Source organism: Phacochoerus africanus, chromosome 4 (genome assembly GCF_016906955.1).
Source record: "Phacochoerus africanus isolate WHEZ1 chromosome 4, ROS_Pafr_v1, whole genome shotgun sequence".
NCBI classification, from domain to species: domain Eukaryota; kingdom Metazoa; phylum Chordata; class Mammalia; order Artiodactyla; family Suidae; genus Phacochoerus; species Phacochoerus africanus.
In genome coordinates this window covers 123,170,616-123,190,601 of record NC_062547.1, presented here as the reverse complement: position 1 = coordinate 123,190,601, position 19,986 = coordinate 123,170,616, and the positions used below count along the sequence as shown (strand labels likewise).

The 19,986-nt window shown below is 44.2% G+C and overlaps 1 protein-coding gene across 1 annotated transcript in view; it reads right to left on the bottom strand.

Moving 5' to 3' along the window:
* Positions 1 to 19,986, bottom strand: part of TNFAIP8 (TNF alpha induced protein 8) — a 135,552-nt gene that overhangs the window by 68,599 nt on the left and 46,967 nt on the right. The gene's annotated exons all lie outside the window — the stretch shown is intronic.

Here is a 19,986-nt window from a genome sequence, read left to right as displayed (position 1 = left end):
CTTACCAAACAAATGCACAGGAGACACTGGTCAACAACAGTCACTTTCAAAGTTGTCTTGCTTGTTATTCTGGGAGCTGGGTTTCGTCACCAGTGGAATGCATTATATAGCCTTTAATTGTGAATCCAGAGAGGTCTCCACTTCCACAGCAGGGACAGACTGGTTGCTGCCTGCACTTGCTACCTGTAAACTACAGTTACCCAGAAACACAGGGATTACCTGTTATAGGTGAACAGAAGATATTTTCCAAATCAAGCAGAAACAGGAAGTCTAATGTTTCAACATGCTAGAAATGAGGCATAGATACTTAAAAAAAAAGGGAGCAGCCCCAGTCACAGATGCCTGGAAAAAAGAAAATTAAAAAAACACCTCATTCCTACCTGGCCAGTGTAAACATGAAGGTCTATTCATAGTAAGTATTGCTTAAAAGGTGTTCTCGTTCGTAGGAGAACTAGAGAACAGAGCTTGGACAACGCTGCTGTTTAAAATCATTAGTTTTTTGTTTTTGAAGAGAATATAAGATCTTCCTAAAGAATGGGTTGTGTCCTACTGTACAGCACAGGGAACTGTATCCAGTCTCTTGGGATAGATCATGATAGAAGGTAAAGTAAGAAAGATAATGTATATTTATGTATGACTGGGTCACTTTCCTGCATAGCAGAAATTGGCACAACATTGTAAATCACCTATACTTAAAAAAAAAAAAAAAAAAAAAGATGGGAGTTCCCGTCGTGGCGCAGTGGTTAACGAATCCGACTAGGAACCATGAGGTTGCGGGTTCGGTCCCTGCCCTTGCTCAGTGGGTTAACGATCCGGCGTTGCCGTGAGCTGTGGTGTAGGTTGCAGACGCGGCTCGGATCCTGCGTTGCTGTGGCTCTGGCGTAGGCCGGTGGCTACAGCTCCGATTCAACCCCTAGCCTGGGAATCTCCATATGCCGCGGGAGCGGCCCAAGAAATAAGCAACAACAACAACAACAGACAAAAGACAAAAAAAAAGATGGAGTTCCTGTCGTGGCACAGTGGTTAACAAATCCGACTAGGAACCATGAGGTTGCGGGTTTGATCCCTGCCCTTGCTCAGTGGGTTAAGGACCTGGCGTTGCCGTGAGCTGTGGTGTAGGTTGCAGACTCAGCTCGGATCCCGCGTTGCTGTGGCTCTGGCGTAGGCCAGTGGCTACAGCTCCGATTCGACCCCTAGTCTGGGAACCTCCATATGCCGTGGGAGCGGCCCAAAGAAATGGCAAAAAGACCAAAAAAAAAAAAAAAAAGAATGTGTTGTGACTGCATTCAGGCACACACAACACATACATGTACATACAATGAGACATATGCATATGCACAGTCTAATAGTCTCTTTAGAAGCTTATTTATTTACATCACCACCCACAAATCTTCCCTTATCCAGCCCCCGCTGGGCAGGGGCTACAGTCCCACAAAGCCCACTTTAAGAGCACCAACTCCATAAAGTCTTTTTCTGAGGATCCCAATCAGGTGCTAGGGTCCCAGCCTCCTCCTTTAACCCTCAGAGCACCTCGACTGAGCTTCCCGAGAACACTTTCTGGCTATTTGTCAAAGTTGTCCCTATGTTATCTTTGGTGGCATAGCTCTTTTACCCCCAACTACAAGGTAAGCGTTTAGATTTTTTTATCCTCTGTAGCACTAACACCCTGCCTTGAGCCTGAAAGGCACTCAGCAAAAAAAGATAACCAAGTAGAACGCAAGGGACAAGAGCTCTGGAGTCTGCTAGGCCTGGTGCAAACTCCAGCCATGCTACTTCCTAGTTTTCTAGACTTGCAAGTTACTTCACTTCTCTGAACCAGTTTTTTCTCTGTCAATTGAGAATAACCCCACCTACCTCACAAAAGTGCCATCAAGATGCAAAGAGAATCGTATAAAGCCACTAACATTTTGCCTGATGCCCAGCGAGCACTCAAATAGCAAGAAGCATTATTGTTGACCCCAATCAAAACCAAAGTGCTTACCGCTGATTTGAGGAGGAAGCTGAAAGAAACCTATTACACATGACTGACTTTCTTTAGCCTACCTGACATGTGACTAACTTGTAGAGGTTTGGTGTTTATGTTAGAAACTACCCTTTCACATTCCTTTGTGTTACCTCCCCCAAATTGGGACTGGCCTCTTGATGCTATGACAACTTTGTCAGGGACTAAGAAGATGCCAGGAGAGAACTCCTCCTGCAAACACAGGATTCTAAATCATAAAGACTTCCCAAACCCTGGTTCACTGGCAATTCCAAGGGTATGTAAGAAAATATAGGGAGCAGAAATGTTCTACCTTAACAGAGGAACCAGTCTCATATTTCCTTAAAATGTGGCCTCAGTGGGAGCTCCATGGTTAGGTGGCTACTGCACCACTTTGTCCATAGAGCAGCACAGTGAAGCTGTAGGAAAAGAAGGTAGGAGGGACAATGGCAAAGCATCACATAAAACAAATGCCACCATGGCGGCACAGCCCTCACACGTGCTCCAGGCAGTGAGGGAGGCAGGGCCATGGTCCTGACTCCAGGAAAGGGCCAGAGGAGGCTGCTGGCATTATAGTCTCTTGTATCAGCTGGGCATCTCCACATGCCAAAGGACCGATGCCTGGTTGTGGAGTGAGTGCTCCACCACTGGGAGAATAAAAAGGAACACATCTGGAGGGGCTACAAATCAGGCAGGAGGTCACTGCCTTAAGACATCTTGCCCTCCTCTCCCATTTGAGACAAGAACGCCCAGGTCCTATGCATTCAGAGCTATTCAAAGCTTCCCATTTAAAGTAGTCTTAGCAGTTGTAAACTTATCTATCTGTCTATCTGTCTATCTATTTATTTATTGTCTTTTTAGGATGGCGCCAGAGGCGTATGGAAGTTCCCAGGCTAGGGGTCCAACTGGAGCTTTAGCTGCCAGCCTACACCACAGACACAGCAATTCAGGATCCAAGCTGCATCTTCAACCTACACGACAGCTCACAGCAACATGGGATCCTTAACCCACTGAGAAGGGCCAAGGATCAAACCTGCATCCTCATGGATACTTGTCAGATTCTTAACCCACTGAGCCACAACAGGAACTCTAGCAGTTGTAAATTTAAGTTCTGCTCCTCTCACTTCATTTTGGAAGAAACAAGAATCAGAGACAGAGAGGCTAAAGATCAGGGAGATTGTGGAGTGGTCAAAACTCAACGAACTAGCCTTATATAACAAGATATCTAACTTGCTTCAGCTGCCTTTGTAAATATGAATATAGCACTCCTGTGTTTCCCTAGGACTTGCAATGAGGACATTCTTGACAGATTCAAGGATCAACTGCTGTGGTGGATGCCCAATGCAGAAGCATCATCCATGCTCTGAGACAGGGAAAGAGGAGGCAGCCGGGTCTTCTAGCCCTAGAAACCCTCCGTGATGGTCCAATGGCTAAGGAATCTGTCCAGATCCCACCTCATAATGGTGACTGGTGCTCAAAAGAAATCATGGCTCTATCTCTTTCCAGTGAGCTCAGCTTTGCGACTGAAGCAAGTTCCTGTCTAGCACCCCCATATCCCCGGGCTTCCATGTGGCCCCCAGCTGGCACTGCTGGTGATGGAGGCACGCCAGGGCTTTGCAATAACAATAAATACGCTGTCGTTAGGGAAGTCTGGGTGCATCTTATCTGGTATTTCTTCTCCATCTCTCTGAAACCACATGACAGTGGCTTTTTGAAAACCAGAGTCTCCTCCTAAGTGGGCATGCTCTCCACATTATCTCAACATCTCAGAGAAAGGCTCTATCACTTCAATCACTCCACTCTCCCCACACCCGGGGAAAGTGGGTGGGAAGCCCAGTTTCCAAAGAGGGAGGGTAAACAGCATATTCAACAGGGCCCTGTAAGATGGGGCAGGGCTGAGAAGCCATGAGAGCTAAGCCAGGAGACACAGAACCATGTCCAGAACACACACACACACACACACTCTCTCTCTGGCCTAGTTTCATTGCCTGCTTATTACATGTCCCAGGGAAAACATTTCCTGCACAGCCACCCACATCCTTATCAGCAGTACATTTAACCAAAATTACCACAAGTATAACGCAATTTATGCCTGCATGAGAATGTGTGCCTTCATTTGTTTATTTCAATTGATTCTACAGTTTCTGAGGCAGAAATGGAAATGGCTGCAAAACCATTGATCTTTGCACTTTGGCATTCCCAAGATGCTCCCTGGCCCCTAGCACAGGATCTAGTAACTGCCAAGGAGAGTGTTGTTTCTTTTCTGCCCAACCCTCCTCTCTCCCCATCAGTCCTATCTGGACCCTCCTCTTGGGCCTTCTCCCCATCATCTCAACCCTCTCCATGGCCTCCCTAAAACCAGAGCCACAACCAGAACCTCCTCCTTGATTCAACTTGCTTCTCTTTGTCCCTCTGCTCTTCTTCAAGGAAGAAGGAGTCACTGGCAAATTTTTTTTGGGGGGGAGGGGAGGCAGGCTAAGGGGGAATTATTCCAGGGGACTTAGCACGCAAGGTTGGGAAGGTGCTCCAGAGGCATTTTCTGGATGTTATCACAGGGACGGCTAAAGGTCAGACTCACCTTCTCTCAACCAGGGGGGCTTGTGCCAGCACGGAGAGCGTGGTTCATGCACAAGGGCGGCAAAGTCCCACTAGACGCCCAGGAGTGTGGAGGCTTACCCTACGTTCACTAGGCTCTCACCCAAACCCTGGGAGTGGGCACCACTAGCCCCAGGTTACAGGTAAGGAAACCAAGCACCATAAAAAAAAATTTTTTTTTTTTTTGGTCTCTTTAGGATCACACCTGTGGCATATGGAGGTTCCCAGGCTAGAGGTCGATTTGGAACTGCAGCTGTCAGCCTACGCCACAGCCACAGCAATGCCAGATCCAAGCCGCATCTGTGACCTACACCACAGATCAGGGCAATGCCGGATGCTTAACGCACTGATAGAGGCCAGGGATCAAACCTGCAACCTCATGGATACTAGTCAGACTTGTTTCCACTGAGCCACGATGGGAATTCTCCATAAATTTAAACATACCTGCTCAGTGCAATATCTGCATGGGGACACATACTAAACTATTTATCTCTTATTCCAAACCTGCTGGCTTTTTTCTCTCTGTATCATATCATGAAAGTGCCCTTGGTTCACCAGACAGAAAGTACAAATACGGGACTATCTGGAAAATAAAAATGAACACCTGGAGACCCACCTTTCAAGGTCAGGCAAAGTAGTGAGCTCAGGAGTATGAAGAGGAGCTGCTGGCAGCCAGCTGGCCTCAGGGACAGGGCAGGAGTAGAGATTTCTCAAGTTCATCATCATACTAACTGCCACTCACAGCCTCCCCCAGATGGGCTGCATAAAAAATAAGTGTGGCAAGGACCAATTGTATAGCCCAGGGAACTCTACTCAGTATTCTGTAATAACCTATATGGTAAAAGAATCTGAAAAAGAACATGGATATAACTGAATCACTTTGCTGTGAAACTAACAACACTGTAAATCAACTATATTCCAATGTAAAATAAAAACTACTAAAATAAATATAAGCTTGGAAAGGCAGACTTTTCTATCACATAGTATTTCTGTGTTTTAAGTATAAATTTTATAAAATGTTACTCAGAGGCAAACAAATGAGTAACCACATAAATAATTGCTAGCTGGTCAGCAGCACAGCTGCAGTGAGAGCCAGATCTCAAGACTTCAGAGTGAGCATTTATGTCTTGTCTTCCTAGAATGCGAGCTCAAATCTCTCTTCACACTCGTACCACCAATGAAAACACTAAATCAGCCCTTAGAAAGCAAAGAAACACGGAGCCTGTTGCAATAAATATGCTGGCACTTGAATGCGGTTTGTTTTCTGCTGAGCTGAATATAAACAGAGTCCTGATATTTTACAGCTTTCTACCACTGCAAACCTTCATGTAAAACTGAATGTAATACTATACCTGTAATAAAATACTAAACTAATTAAACTCTAAATTTGCCAAGAAAATCTCTCCAATGGTAGAGTAAATTTCTAGAATTTCTAGTTCACATGCAACATGTGGTATTTCCCAAGGTGAATTCCTCATCCTCCCTCCATCGCTAAGCCTGATCATTTTCCTCTTTGTTTTAACCTCACTGGATGCCAGCATCACCCTGTCACTCAGTCATCACTGATTCCTCTCTTGGCTTGGATGGCCTCTCATTCACCAAGTTCTGCTGCCTTTCCATCTGTGCTTCTCCCATTCTCATCTGGAGTCTGTTAAATCCTTTGCTTTCAAGGTGGCAGAAGGTGTTTCCTTGAAAAGAACTTCACATAGGTGGCCATCAAAAAATAACTTTCAGGGACAGGGAGTGGGAGGGACGGAGAGTTTGGGGTTGGGAGATGCAAACTATTTAGACTGGATAAGCAATGAGGTCCTACTGTACAGCACAGGCAACTATATCCAGTCCCTTGGAATAGAATGTGATGGAAAGGGAGTGTATATATATGTATGACTGGGTCACTTTGCTATACAGCAGAAATTGGCACAACACTGTTATACTTTAATTAAAAATAATAATAATAGGAGTTCCCTTCATGGCTCAGTAGAAACCAATCCGACAAGAATCCAAGAGGATGAGGGTTCGATCCCTGGCCTCGCTCAGTGAGTCAGGGATCAGGCAATGCCTTGCCATGAGCTGTGGTGTATGTCGAAGATGCGGCTCCAATCTGGCATTGCTGTGGCTGTGGCATAGGCTGGCAGCTAAAGCTCTGAGTCAATCCCTAGCTTGGGAACTTCCATTTGCCACAGGTGTGGCCCTAAAAACCAAAAATAAAAACGAAATTGGAGTTTCCATGGCGCAGCGGAAATGAATCCGACTAGGAACCATGAGGTTGTGGGTTCAATTCCTGGCCTTATTCAGTGGGTTAAGGATCCAGCGTTGCCATGAGCTGTGGGGTAGGTAATAGACGTGACTCAGATCCCGTGTTGCTGTGGCGTAGGCTGGCAGCAACAGCTCTGATTAGACCCCTAGCCTGGGAACCTCCATAGGCCGCAGGTGCGGCCCTCAAAAGACAAAAGACAAAAATAAATAAATAAAATAATAATAATAATAATAAACCAACTTTCAGAAACATTTCAATGTAGGGGACCATCAGAAATAATAGCATGTTTTAAATCTAGTTTCTCTTGAATTTTGCCCTCAGGAAACACACATATCAGTTCTGCCTGTTTGCAGGGGAAGGATGACATATCACCCAGTTCTGGGCCTTTTCCCATTTGTACCCAGGGCCCCTGTACCCAAAATCAACACTCATTTTCCACCCCATCCTCCTCAGTCTAACAACTGAACAAATGAACCAAACGACAAGCTGACCTCAAGCCGACTTCTTCCACATGGTGACTGAGGAGCAGCCATGGCCAGCAAACCACCTTGCACCCCCTGGAGAGATGGCAGAGCCCCATCTTCCCTTCCCATTAATTAATCCTACTCTTACAGATGAGGAGGGGGCTCCAGGAGCCCAGAGATTCCTATCCTGTGGTATATTTCTGTCTCCCTCCTCTATCCTCTGTCACCCAAAGCCTCTCAGGACAAAGGAAGGCACATGAGCTAGTTGGTTTTTTTTGTCTTTGTTGTTTGTTTGTTTTGGCTATGCTCACAGCATAAAGAAATTTCCACACCAGGGATCGAGGCTGCACCACAGCAGTGACCTGAGCCACAACAGTGACAATGCCAGATCCTTAACTGCTAGGCCACAAGGGAACTCCCACATGGGCTAGTTTAATCTAGAAAATGCTCGCTAATACAGTGAAAGGATGGGCTGAAACTAAATTCATATGCCTCCTCACCCCCAAAGAGCTTCTCCTCTGAGCTCCGTATCTCATCTCCGCATCAGCCACTTAAGACTTGAAACCTCAGTGCTATTGTGGACTTCACCTTCCCCACCAGCCACCAAGTTCTCAGGTCTCCTCACCTACACAGCATCCCTCTATCCTCCCCCTCATCCCAACCCCATCTCTCCATCCTATCTCAGGCTTCATCCTCTGGTCTCAACTTCCTGCTCCTTTCACCTACTTGCCCTCATGGCACATCTTCTCAAAGAAGAGCACCAAAACATCAGCACCTGTGCCTAGAACGGGGTTTAAAAAAATGAGTCTGCACCCTCACTTTTCCATGTCACTCTCCACTGAGGAATGTACAGTGCTTGCCAACTGCTCATGGACCAGGTCCACACTGTCAGCTTAGGATGTAAGGTGGTCCCCAATCCTGACCCACTATGCTCAGCACCATTCTACTCCCGGGCCTCTACTCACTCACTCGCCTTTCTTGGCCTCTGGAGTCCTTTCCACTACTCTGAAGTACAAAACACTGCCAACCTCCCAAGGCTCAGTTCACACAAGGCCTGTCATGATGCCTGTAGCCAGAGGCCAGCTCCACTCCTCTGTTGCCCTATGCAACTCAGAAGCTTCCTTACAATACATAGCTTGTTTTGCTCTAAGGTAGAGCCATTGCTACATACATCTCATTGTCCCAGTGCACTGCATATTCCTAGGTGACAGAGAGATTTCTTCACTGGTTCAACAAAACTGACCTGCATTTACCTGGTACCTCCTGCACGCCAGACGCTGACTTAGGTGCTGGGCACATGGTGGGAAATAAAACACAGGAACTGACCTTCAATGGGAGAAAGATACAGCAGCCAAGAAAACACATAAGTAACTAAAGGGCAGATGATGAAAGATGCTAGCATGGAAATGAACGGGGGCTCTGGTGAAGACTGCTCTCTGGCAGAGGTGGCATCAGAGGTCTATGCCAAGCGGCAGAAGAAGAGCAGGAAAAGCAGCAGGAAGAGCAGGTGCTCCAGCCTGAGCCACGACAAGCTTGGCCTGCTCCAGAGAGAGGAGTGGAAAGGGGGCCGGTGTGGCTGCAGAGCTGGAAGCACAGGGAGTCAGGCAAAGACAGGAATAGGTAGGGCCATACGAGGCATGGCAAGAAGTTTGTATTATATGGTAGGAATGTAAAACAGGTCAAATGTCTGGAAGGCAAAGTGGCAATAAAGATCAAAACATTCAAACTCCACATGCCCTTTGAACCATTTCCAGGAACACATCCAATGAAACAGAGACAAGCGTAGACAGCTGCTAAACACGAGAGAGCTGTGTAGTGTTATGACAATGGTGAAGATTAAAAACAGCTTACAAGATCCCCAAATGGGGGGTTTGTTAAGTGAGTTATGGCACATCCATATAATGGCATGTAATACAGTCTTTAAAATGATTTTGTAGAGAAATTAATAACATGAGGATTCTGAACAAAGGCTACAAAGCAACATGTAAAAGTAAAGAAATCATATTAAGTACTACGTAATTTTTATAGAGAAAAACTCTAGGCACACAGAAAAAAAGCCTGGAGTTAGATTCACAAAATGTTTTTTTCTGAGTGCTGAAATGAAGTACCCTTTTTTTTCATGTTTCTGATCAAATTATGATTGATAAATACACTACACTACCATGTGAGGCTTGTGTAATGTTTTAAAAAGCCTGTGAAAAGAAGGTACAGCAGGTGAGGTGTTCCCGCTGTGGCGCAGTGGGATTGGAGGTGTCCCTGGAGTGCTGGGACACAGGTCTGGTTCCCTGGCTGGCACAGTGGGTTAAGGGTCTGATCCCTGGTCCAGGAAATCCATATGCTATGAGGCAGCCAAAACAGAAGGAAGAAAGGAGGAATGAAGGGGGGAGGAGAGAGGGAAAGAGAGAGATGGAAAGAAAGAAAGAGAGAAAGACAGAGAGAAAGAAAGGAAGCAAGCAAGCAAGCAAGAAAAAAAAGAAAGAACCAAAGGGAGAGGGAGAAAGAGAAAAAAAGGAAAAACGAGAGAGAAAGAAAAACAGCAAGAAGGACGGAAAGGAAGAAAGAGAGAAAGAAAAAGAGAAAGGAAGGAGGGAAGGATGGAAGAGAGGGAGAGAGGGGAAAAAAGAAAAAAAAAACAGAAAAAAAAGGAAATAAAAAAGAAGATACAGCATGGTAGATACTCTATGTGATCACAAAAATAAATTTATGATTTTTTTGATCAAGAGATGGCCAGGTCAAGCTTCTATCTTTTCAGGGAATCTTTGGAGCAAAAGAGAAAAACAACCCAAAAAACCAAGCAAACCAAAAAATTCCCTAGAACTTCGGGCAGGAAGTGTGTCATTCTTCTTGCTGATCCCTCTGACTCAGCACTGACTGTGAGGCCCTGCTGAGTCCCGTAGTGAAGACGTTAGAGCTCAGAGTTCAGAGAGACTGGACCTCGCCCAGGAGCTCCCAGCCCTGGGGCGCAAGTGTGAAATGCAGACCTGGACCTTCTAAGGAAAAAGCTGTCTCTAAGGAAAAAGACACTTCATTACAGCCAAGACCAACAGCCTCCCTTATATTAGCACAGGTTAAACAGGATTACGTTTCTGTCTATTTCTTTTAAATAAGGTTCACTGCACAAGACCCAAATATACCGTCCAAACAGGTTTGAAAATGTAATCAACAGTTAGGACAAGTCCCCACAAGTCACAAGTATTCTGATCCCGGCTTACGCAGGCAGGCCCAAGTTGAAAAAGTTCCCCGCAGGGTCCTGTTCAGCCAGGGTGCCTCCCTGACGCAAAGGTGGTCTGGTTCCTGTGTCCTATTAGGCAACCTCCTAAGCTCAGCACTCAATGGCCATTCCAAGAGCACAGACTGAAAATGATTTGCTAGCAGAATCCCAGGCACCTCTTTTAGTTCTGTTTTTAATAATGTCCTGGAAGCGACAGAGCTGGGGGAAACATATACACACGACTGTACAAGAACACAGACTTTTTTTTTTTTTTTTACTTTGGAAACCTTAAAATGTTTAAGACAAACTAAATCAGAATTTGAGGACACTTCCAATTACAATCCACAGCCTCTGCCTTCCTACATTCATTCAATCGATATTTACTAAGGCCTTACTGGGCCCCATGGTAGCTCCTAGGATAAAAAATAAACAAGGGGGCCTGACGAGGGATGTGATGCACTGGGGAGGTGGAATGGGGGTGTTGGGGGTGAGGCAGATACTTCCAAGATACTCTAATAGGTACAGTCAGTTTGGGAAAAGGTTATTAAGGATCTTATGAGCCCTGCAGAAAAATTTATTCATTTATTTACTATTTTTTATTTTATGATTTTTATTTTTTCCATTATAGTTGATTTACAGTGTTCTGTCAATTTCTACTGTACAGCAAAGTGACTTAGTCATACATATATATTTTTTTCTCACATTATCCTATATCATGTTCCATCACAAGTGACTAGATTTAGTTCCCTATGCTATCTAGCACCTATTGAAAAATTTACACTTCATCAAAGCTTTAATAAGGCATCTCAAGCAAGGGATGATACAATCAGATGGATATTTTTATAAGGACCAATAACACCATAGCAAGCCAGACTGGTATGGAGGTAGGAGCAGGGGACATGTGGCACGTCAACTATTTTCGAAGAAATCTAGATGAGATGTGATGGTGGTGACCTGGTCTCAGTTGGTGGCAATGGGCTAGGGTACAGATTCTATAGCTATTTAATGGGAGAAGTGATGATATTGGCAATTGGTTAAGGCAGAGGAAGATGCCTTCCAGGCTTCTGGGTAATCAAATGGATCATTTACTAAGGGAAAACTGGAAGAGAACGTAAGTTCAGTTTATTTCACATTGAATTTCATTTGCCTATGCTAATCCAAGTACTGATGAACAATTTATAAGTGGACACACAAAGGTAGGTTAGGAGAGAGTGATTGGGAGAGCGGAACTTTTTTTGTTTGTTTGTTTTTTGCTATGCCTATAGCAAGCAGAAGTTCCCTGGCCAGGGACTGAACCCACAACCAGAACCATTGAAGTGACAATGCTGGATCCTTAACCTGCTGAGCCACCAGGGAACTCCAATAGAAGAGCATTTTGGTGTTTGTTTTTTTGTTTTTCTTTTTAGGGCTGTACTCATGGCATATTGAAGTTCCCATTCTAGGGGTCGAATTGGAGCTACAGCTGCCGGCCTACAGCATAGCCACAGCAACTCAGGATCTGAGCCACATCTGCAACCTACACCACAGCTCATGGCAACACCAGATCCCCAACCCAATGAGTGGGGCCGGACATTGAACTTGTATCCTCATGGACACTAGTTGTATTCGTTTCCACTGTGCCACAATGGGAACTCCCTAGAGGAGCATTTTGGATGGGCCTTTTCCTGGGTGGTATCTGAGCAGAAAGTTGAGAAGATGGAGGGAAAAAGCCAAAGGGAAGTGAAGGGAGAGGGTCTTCCAGGAAGAGGGAAGGGTGGGTGCAAAGGCTCTGATGTAGGAACAAGCTTGGAAAGTTTGAAGAACCAGCAAGGCAATGTGATCCAAAAGGAGCAGAGGAAGTGGGGTGATAGGAGATGAGGTTGGAGAGTTGAGCTGGGGCCAGGTCAAGGGAGCCCTGTGGCTCAGGGTAAGGAGGGTGGATTTCATAGACTGTGATGGGAAAGCACAGGAGCACCTACAACAAGGGAGTAATACGGTCCGATGGGTTTTCTGACGACCTGAGGAGATGTGGCCAAGAGGGGACTGAGAGGAGCTACAGGGAACATTAGGAGGCTACCGAGGCCGCTGAGATGAGAAATGAGGGTAGCACAAGTGGTGAAATGTAGGATATACATATTTGGAAGAGGAACTTACAGGGCTGGCTGTTGGATTAGCTGTGGAATGCTCAGGGATCAAGATGCTGCCTAGGCTTGTAGCCTGAGAGTTCTGCATACAAATGTGTCGACAGAGAAGGATGAACCTGGGGGAAGGGAGCAGGTTTGGGTGAGGGATGAAGGGTGGGGGTGGGATCAAGATGTGATTTCTGAGAGGAACTTCAAAAGAGACAACAGAAGAATCAAGTCTGGAGTTCAGAAAAGATGTGTGCAGTTCCCGTCGTGGCGCAGTGGTTAAAGAATCTGACTAGGAACCATGAGGTTGCGGGTTTGATCCCTGCCCTTGTTCAGGGGGTTATGGATCCGGCATTGCCGTGAGCTGTAGTGTAGGTTGCAGACGCGGCTCGGATAGGCCGGCGGCTACAGCTCCGATCAGACCCCTAGCCTGGGAACCTCCATATGCCGTGGGAGCAGCCCAAGAAATGGCAAAAAGACAAAAAAAAAAAAAAGAAAAAAAAAGAAAAGATGTGTGACCTGCTTTGATTAAGGAGTCCTTAGCTAGCATTCGGCATTTATCCCATGGGGTTAGATGAAATCACCTGTCTTCTCAATCCTGGCTGCATGTGGCTCAGAGGTAATGAACCTGACTAGTATCCATGAGGATGATGATTTGATACCTGGGTCCACTCAAATCGGGGGTTAAGAACCCCCGATTTGCTGTGGCCGTGGTATGGGCAGGCAGCTAAAGCTCTGATTCAACCTCTAGCCCAGGAACTTCCATGTGCTGTGGGTGCAGTCCTAAAAAGACAAAAAAGAAAAAAAGAGGGAGTCTTCCCCAGAGATTCTGAATTAGACTCGAGTGAGACATGGCCCCTCCCCGTTTTTACAGAAGTCAAGAACCACTGCCCAGGAGGTGTGGAGACTGCAGGGACTTCAGAAGGGGGAGTTAAGGAGGTGATAGGAAAGGTGGGTGTGATGTCTGGAAGCATTTTAGGAAGAAGGAGAGCAGTGCCCCTTGTGGCTCAGTGGTAACAAACCTGACTAGTATCTATGAGGACACTACTTCAATTCCTGGCCTTGTTCAGTGGGTTAAGGATTCAGTGTTGCCGTGAGCTCCGTGAGCTGTGGTGTAGGTCACTGATGCAGCTTGATCTGGTGTTGCTGTGGCTGTGGTGTAGGTCATCGGCTATAGCTCCGATTTGAGCCCTAGCCTGGGTTGCATCCACATGCCTCAGATGTAACCCTAAAAAGACAAAAAAGAAAAAAAGAGGGAGGGATGAGGGCCTGCTGAGGCTGAGGGCACAGGGGATGGAGAAGCAGCCACAGGTCTGTTAAAGCAGGGGTCTCTGTTGACCTGGCAGGAGCAGGTTTTCTCTGTTGACTTTGACAGCAGCGGTTTGGAGAAGTGGAGGGGTGAGGATGGCAGCGAGAAGGGGAGATCGCATGCAGAGACACTTGGGAAACTTCCACCAGAACCAACAATAGAGAAGTAGCAAGAGCTGGAAGGCTACGGTGGATTGAGGAAGTTTCTTTTTCACTTGCTTTTTTTTTTTTTCCCCCCTCTGAGTCTCCTGTGCTAACATTTCTGGCAAAGTGCATTCTTCTCTGCATCTTTGCTCTCACTTGCTTCTTACAGTGGGTAAAAAAAAGGTACGTTCTGATGCTGATGAGGATGTTCCCACATGGAGAAAGAAAACCACGTTGCAGGAGAGGAGCTACAGTTGCAGGACAGGCAGAGGCTGGGGAGTAAAAGCCACTAGGGACCCCGAACTGATGAATCAGAAATTCCCCTTCAAATGCCAGGTGTCTTCATTTTCCATTGCTCAGGGGACATAGTGTCCCAAAAATCACAGAATGGCTAGAAAGAAATGAAACTTAAAGATCATCATCCAATGTTCACTCTTAGTCCAATGCCAGACGGCCACGTCCTCTCCTGTATGTAGCCTTCCTGACAACCTCCACTGATATGGAATTTCTACACCTCTTCACTCTACCCCCTACTCCTCATAACTCCATGGTTCATGATCTCTTTGGACACTGCTAGAACTGAGCCAGAATCTGTTTTCCTGTACTTCTATCCACTGGCTCTGGTTCTATACCTTCAGGGTACAAAGAACATGCCTAATTCCTCTTCTATGTCTTTCAAGCATCTGGAAACTATGAACTCCTGCCCTACCTTGTTAATCCCATACTCCCCAAACCAAATCAATTCTTTTTACATGTACTGAAAAAGAGATCCCCATTCTAGGGAATGTCTAGATAGGGGTTACCAACCAACCCAGCTGTTATTTTTTTATTTTCATTTTTTTACTTTTTAGTGCCAAATGGGAGCAACAGCTGCCAGCCTACACCACAGCTCACAGCAGTGCTGGATCCCTGACCCACTGAGTGAGGGCAAGGATCAAACCCACATCCTCCTGGATACCAGTCGGATTCATTTCCACTGCTCCACAACGGGAACTCCCCAGATGTTCTTTAATGTGATGAAGGTGTAGACAAATTACTGCAGTAAAATTTACACCAATATATATACAAATAACCCATAATAAACCTGGTTTTCAAGAAGCTGGAAATGCTCCAGGTGATTTCTACTTCAAGGTTTGGGCTTAACCCAGTCAATCCTTAAGCACTAATTTAATTCTCCTCCCCCACATCCTGTCCCCCAATTCCAGCAGAGAACAACTCCCACCTCACCCCTTCCACACACACACATCACGTATGCACACTCACTCGGACTCTCAGCAGAATATCTGACCATTTACTATTAAGCACACCTGTTATTAAGCACACCTTGTAATGGTTCTCACGGCTATCGAGTTGTAATTTCTACACCATAAATTTGAATTAATTTTCTGCAAATTTGATTTAACAAAACTCCAAAGTCAAAAGAAAAATCTAAATATTTACATATCTAAAGAGAACTTTTTAAAAAATGCAATTATCAATTAATTTAAAAATAGAGCTACAGAAAACCAGGCTCACATTAAAATTAAAGTATCCCCTGGATCATGGAGTCATTGCTAAAACTCAATGAAGAAACAGGATATGTTATTCCAATAGATATTTAGAGTATTCGTGCCAAATATTACATGAGCTGTTATTCTTCTAGTCTTAATTTAAAACATTCCAACCACTGGGTGTAAAAGAGACCTAGCACACAAGACTATTGGCACAGTGCCTCAAATCACACTAAACTAGACTAAAACAATTTTAAAGGCATTATGGCAATTAATACAAAATGCAGGATTTCCAGCTGTGGCACAATGGGATCAGTGGCGTCTTTGGCAGCTGGGATGTAGGTTCAATCCCTGGCCTGCTACAGTGCGTTAAGGATCCAGCATTGCAGCTGCAATGTTGGTTGCAACTGCAGCTTGGGTCCAATTCCTGGCCTGGGAACTCCATATTGCTGCAGGGCAGCCAAAAAAAAAAAAAAAGTAAGTTATTAAAAAAACTTACAGCAGAAACTGGAACACCATAAATCAACTATACTTTTTAAAAATTTAGGAAAACCAACAAATAAAAGCACATAGTAGGCCCTGAAATATTACTGAAGGAATAAACTCCATTGCATTGGAGTCAAAGAACCCTCCTCAAAAAAGGAGAAAAGTGAAAAACAATTGTAGATATAATCCCAGATTCACATACATGAATTTAATTCTAATACAAAAGGTTGACATAGAACATTAAAGATACTGCTTAAAATTTCTTGAAATCTCTTTAAGGAGATTAAATTTTTTTTTTTAAAGAATCTGTAATCAACCACTTGCATAAGGATCAGTTAATTCAGAGCAACTTTAAGAGCTTTAACCATCCACTTTCATAGGTTTTTGGAAACACAAACAGTTCTGAGTATATTCAATATGCTATATTTACATATAATGATAAAATTCAAGTAAACACCTTGACAAGGGTACCCAGAAAAAGGCAACTTGTTTGTGGCAAATATCTTTTATAAGTGTCATACTCTGGAAAACTGGGTGAGAGAAATAAAGTTCACTAAATTAATTATACAATGTCATAAATAGAGGTTTAAAGAACCTGCTGAAATTAATCTTGAATGTCTCAAAATTAAACTACACTGCACTAAAATTAAAAATGCCTTTCCTAGCCTCCCCTTAAACAATCAAAAGGTAAGAGGAGAAAGAATGCTCTATAGCACATAAAATCATATATCTTATAACTCATGTATAATCACTTTCAAATGGTTTACTCCCTAATTTTAGAAAACTGTGTGGAGTCCCTGCTGTGGCACAGTGGAAACAAATCCAACTAGTAACCATGAGGATGAGGCTTCTACCCCTGACCTTGCCCAGTGGGTTAAGTATCTGTCGTTGCCGTGAGCTGTAGTGTAGGTGGCAGACATAGCTTGAATCCCACGTTACTGTGGCTGTGGTGGCGGCTGTCACCTTCACAGGGTGAAAATGCCAGCTCTACAATAGCGACAACTTTGGGCCTGCCATCTCCTGAATGAGCACCACTAAAAGCAGCCTTGGAGAAATGCTGAGTTTGTTAAAAATAATAAAGAAGCATGCAAACAATCTGTGGGCTAGAAAGACACCCGGAGAACCCACAAGGGAAATGAAATCAAACCCTTTGGGTGGGGAGGGTTCATCCTTGGAACAGGTGATATTACCAGGACCTACCCGGAACTGACAGCAAAGTTTGAGTCCTGTACAAAAGCTCCATGGCCATGAACGGCCCAAATTCTTCCCTCCTCCTTCTCACACCTCCACATCCTCTGCCAGCCTCACTATGCTCAACAACACTGGATTTAGTTCCAATTTTTGTAGAGAACGGCATGGCACTGCGCCTGAGGGCACCGTTCCCCTAAGTGCCTGTTCTCTGGCTGTGGCTTTCCCGTCAACCATGTGCCAACCTACTAGCTGTGCTAACAGATTGACTGCTGTTCTTTAATTAGGAAAAAAGCAAGTAGACACATGCATATAAACATGATAGAGATTCTTCTCTCAGTTCAGGAAGAATACTAATCAGCAACTCATCTTGAGTATTTACAATGTATACAGAACTTTGCTAAGAGCTGTCCATGTATTATCTCATGAACTACTAATAGCTGTGGAAAGGAGATATTACTACTGCTGCCATTTGTTAGCCAAGATTATAGAGGCTTATGTAGTTTAGGAAACTTAAGGAGTTCCCTTCGTGGCGCAGTGGTTAACGAATCCAACTAGGAACCATGAGGTTGTGGGTTTGATCCGTGGCCTTGCTCAGTGGGTTAAGGATCTGTCATTTCTGTGAGCTGTGGTGTAGGTCACAGATGCGGCTCGGATCTGGCGTTGCTGTGGCTGTGGCATAGGCTGGAGGCTACAGCTCCGATTAGACCCCTAGCCTGGGAACCTCCATATGCCACAGGAACGGCCCTAGAAAAAGCAAAAAAAAAAAAAAAAAAAGACACACACACACACACACACACAAAGAAACTTAAGGCAAAGCTTCATTGGACCCATTTCTCTCTGGCACCGAAGCCCACTCACTACACAACGCTCCCTCCCCTGATTCTTCAAAAGGAGTCCAAATCATGCTTTAACCGAATCTACTGTAAATGTTTCAAGTTCTCACTGATTTGGGTTTTACATGCTAGGTCAGGAGAAAATTTCCCAGATATAGAGAGGATGTGTGATACCCAGTTTCATCCCAGACTCTATCAACAAGACCACAGGATACTGTGTATGTCTTTGAACTTGCCTGAAGCTAATTCTGGAGTTCAACGTTGACTCCTCACACTCACCGGGCTTTACTGACTTTTCTTTCAAGTCTCTCCCTAATGCTCTTTTGTCCTTGCTAAGACTCTCATTTCTCACTCTTGGATTTGCAAGTGCCTCTGAGCTGGCTCACACCAGCTCATGTAACCGCAACCCATCTTGCACACAGATGTCAAATCTTCCTTGAGTGCGGCTTTCAAGCTGTCCCTCTTCTGTTAAAAAATTCTGCAAGAGTTCCTTTTTTCCGATGGCCCCGACTCTTTTGCACACTTCTGAAGGCTCCCACCATCCAGAATTCTCCTTCCTATTTCCCACTACAAAATCTCAAAACTCTAGTTTGACCAGCTTCCACACTCTCTGTTCACACCGATCCGTGTAACCTGGCTCTGAGAGTCCCATTCTCCGTGTCTGGATCAAGCCCTAACTCCCTCACTTTGAATCCTTTATTGCATTCATTTATTCATTTGGATTATACACATAATATATCATGTGACTATAATTATTTTTAATATATATTAAATATATAAATATATATGCTCATACATTAATTATAAACTACTATTAATTATAAGATACTATATAACCAACCATTTAAGTACTATATATTAATTTACTATACTTACACGTCCTATTAATATATTAGCACATTAATATAATAATTTTAATATGTATAATTTAAAAGTCTAAGGCAAAACTACCCTCCTGAGACACTCTCATCTTTGGATCGAGGGTGGTCTCCTTCCTCCGTAAAAATTTTTGAGGCAGTGTCAGGCATTGTTTTGGGTGCTAGAGACAGACCTGTGAGGGCACGAGGTAAAGTTCCCTGTGTTCCTGAGAGTCCTTCTTCTCCAGATTTCTACAGGACTTTTTAATGGCCAAATCCATCTCTTCCAAAATTGCCAGGACCATACACATTCATGTTCAATGAGTTTAGTAAATAAATCCTATGTGCTATGTCCACCCTTCTTGAGGAATCAAAATGAGAGTCCTACAAAAGAGAGTGGGCCATTTTACTTGATTTAACCTGGTATTTATCACAGAAAACTGTTTGTGTTCAAGAGAGAAAAGCATGTTTCCTCCTGGGAAAATCTAGTTTTACTACTAGTTTGTAAGTTCCTAAATGGTTACTATGAGGCAGGTCCTGTCCTACTTGCTGGAGAGTCACGGGTGAACAAAACAGACATCGGCCATTCTTAACCACTAGGCTACATCGCCTCTGCTATATTGTCTGCTAAAATTGCATTTGAACAAATTACTAAACAGTGTGAAATAATAATTATTATTCTACAGGGTGTAAAACTAACTCAATTTTGTTCTTGACCTTAACCCCAACCAACATACAAATACCTAGCACAGGGCAAGCACTCAAGAATTTGCTGAGTAAATGAATCAGTCAATTCCATACAATTCAGTATTTAGTTTAGAAACTAAACTAGATGCATAAAAATGTTTCATGTGCTTTAGCTTCATCTCCCCTGAGTATAAACTTCTCAAGCAAAGGATCACGTTCTGTTTATATATAACAACTAAAACCACTCCAATTTAGGGCTGCTCCGTAATACACAACCTTAGAATTTAAAAGAAGCATGTGTGTCTCTGGTTGCAGATGACACGGTATTATAAATAGAAAATCCTAAATACTCCACCAAAAGACTTTTAGAACTA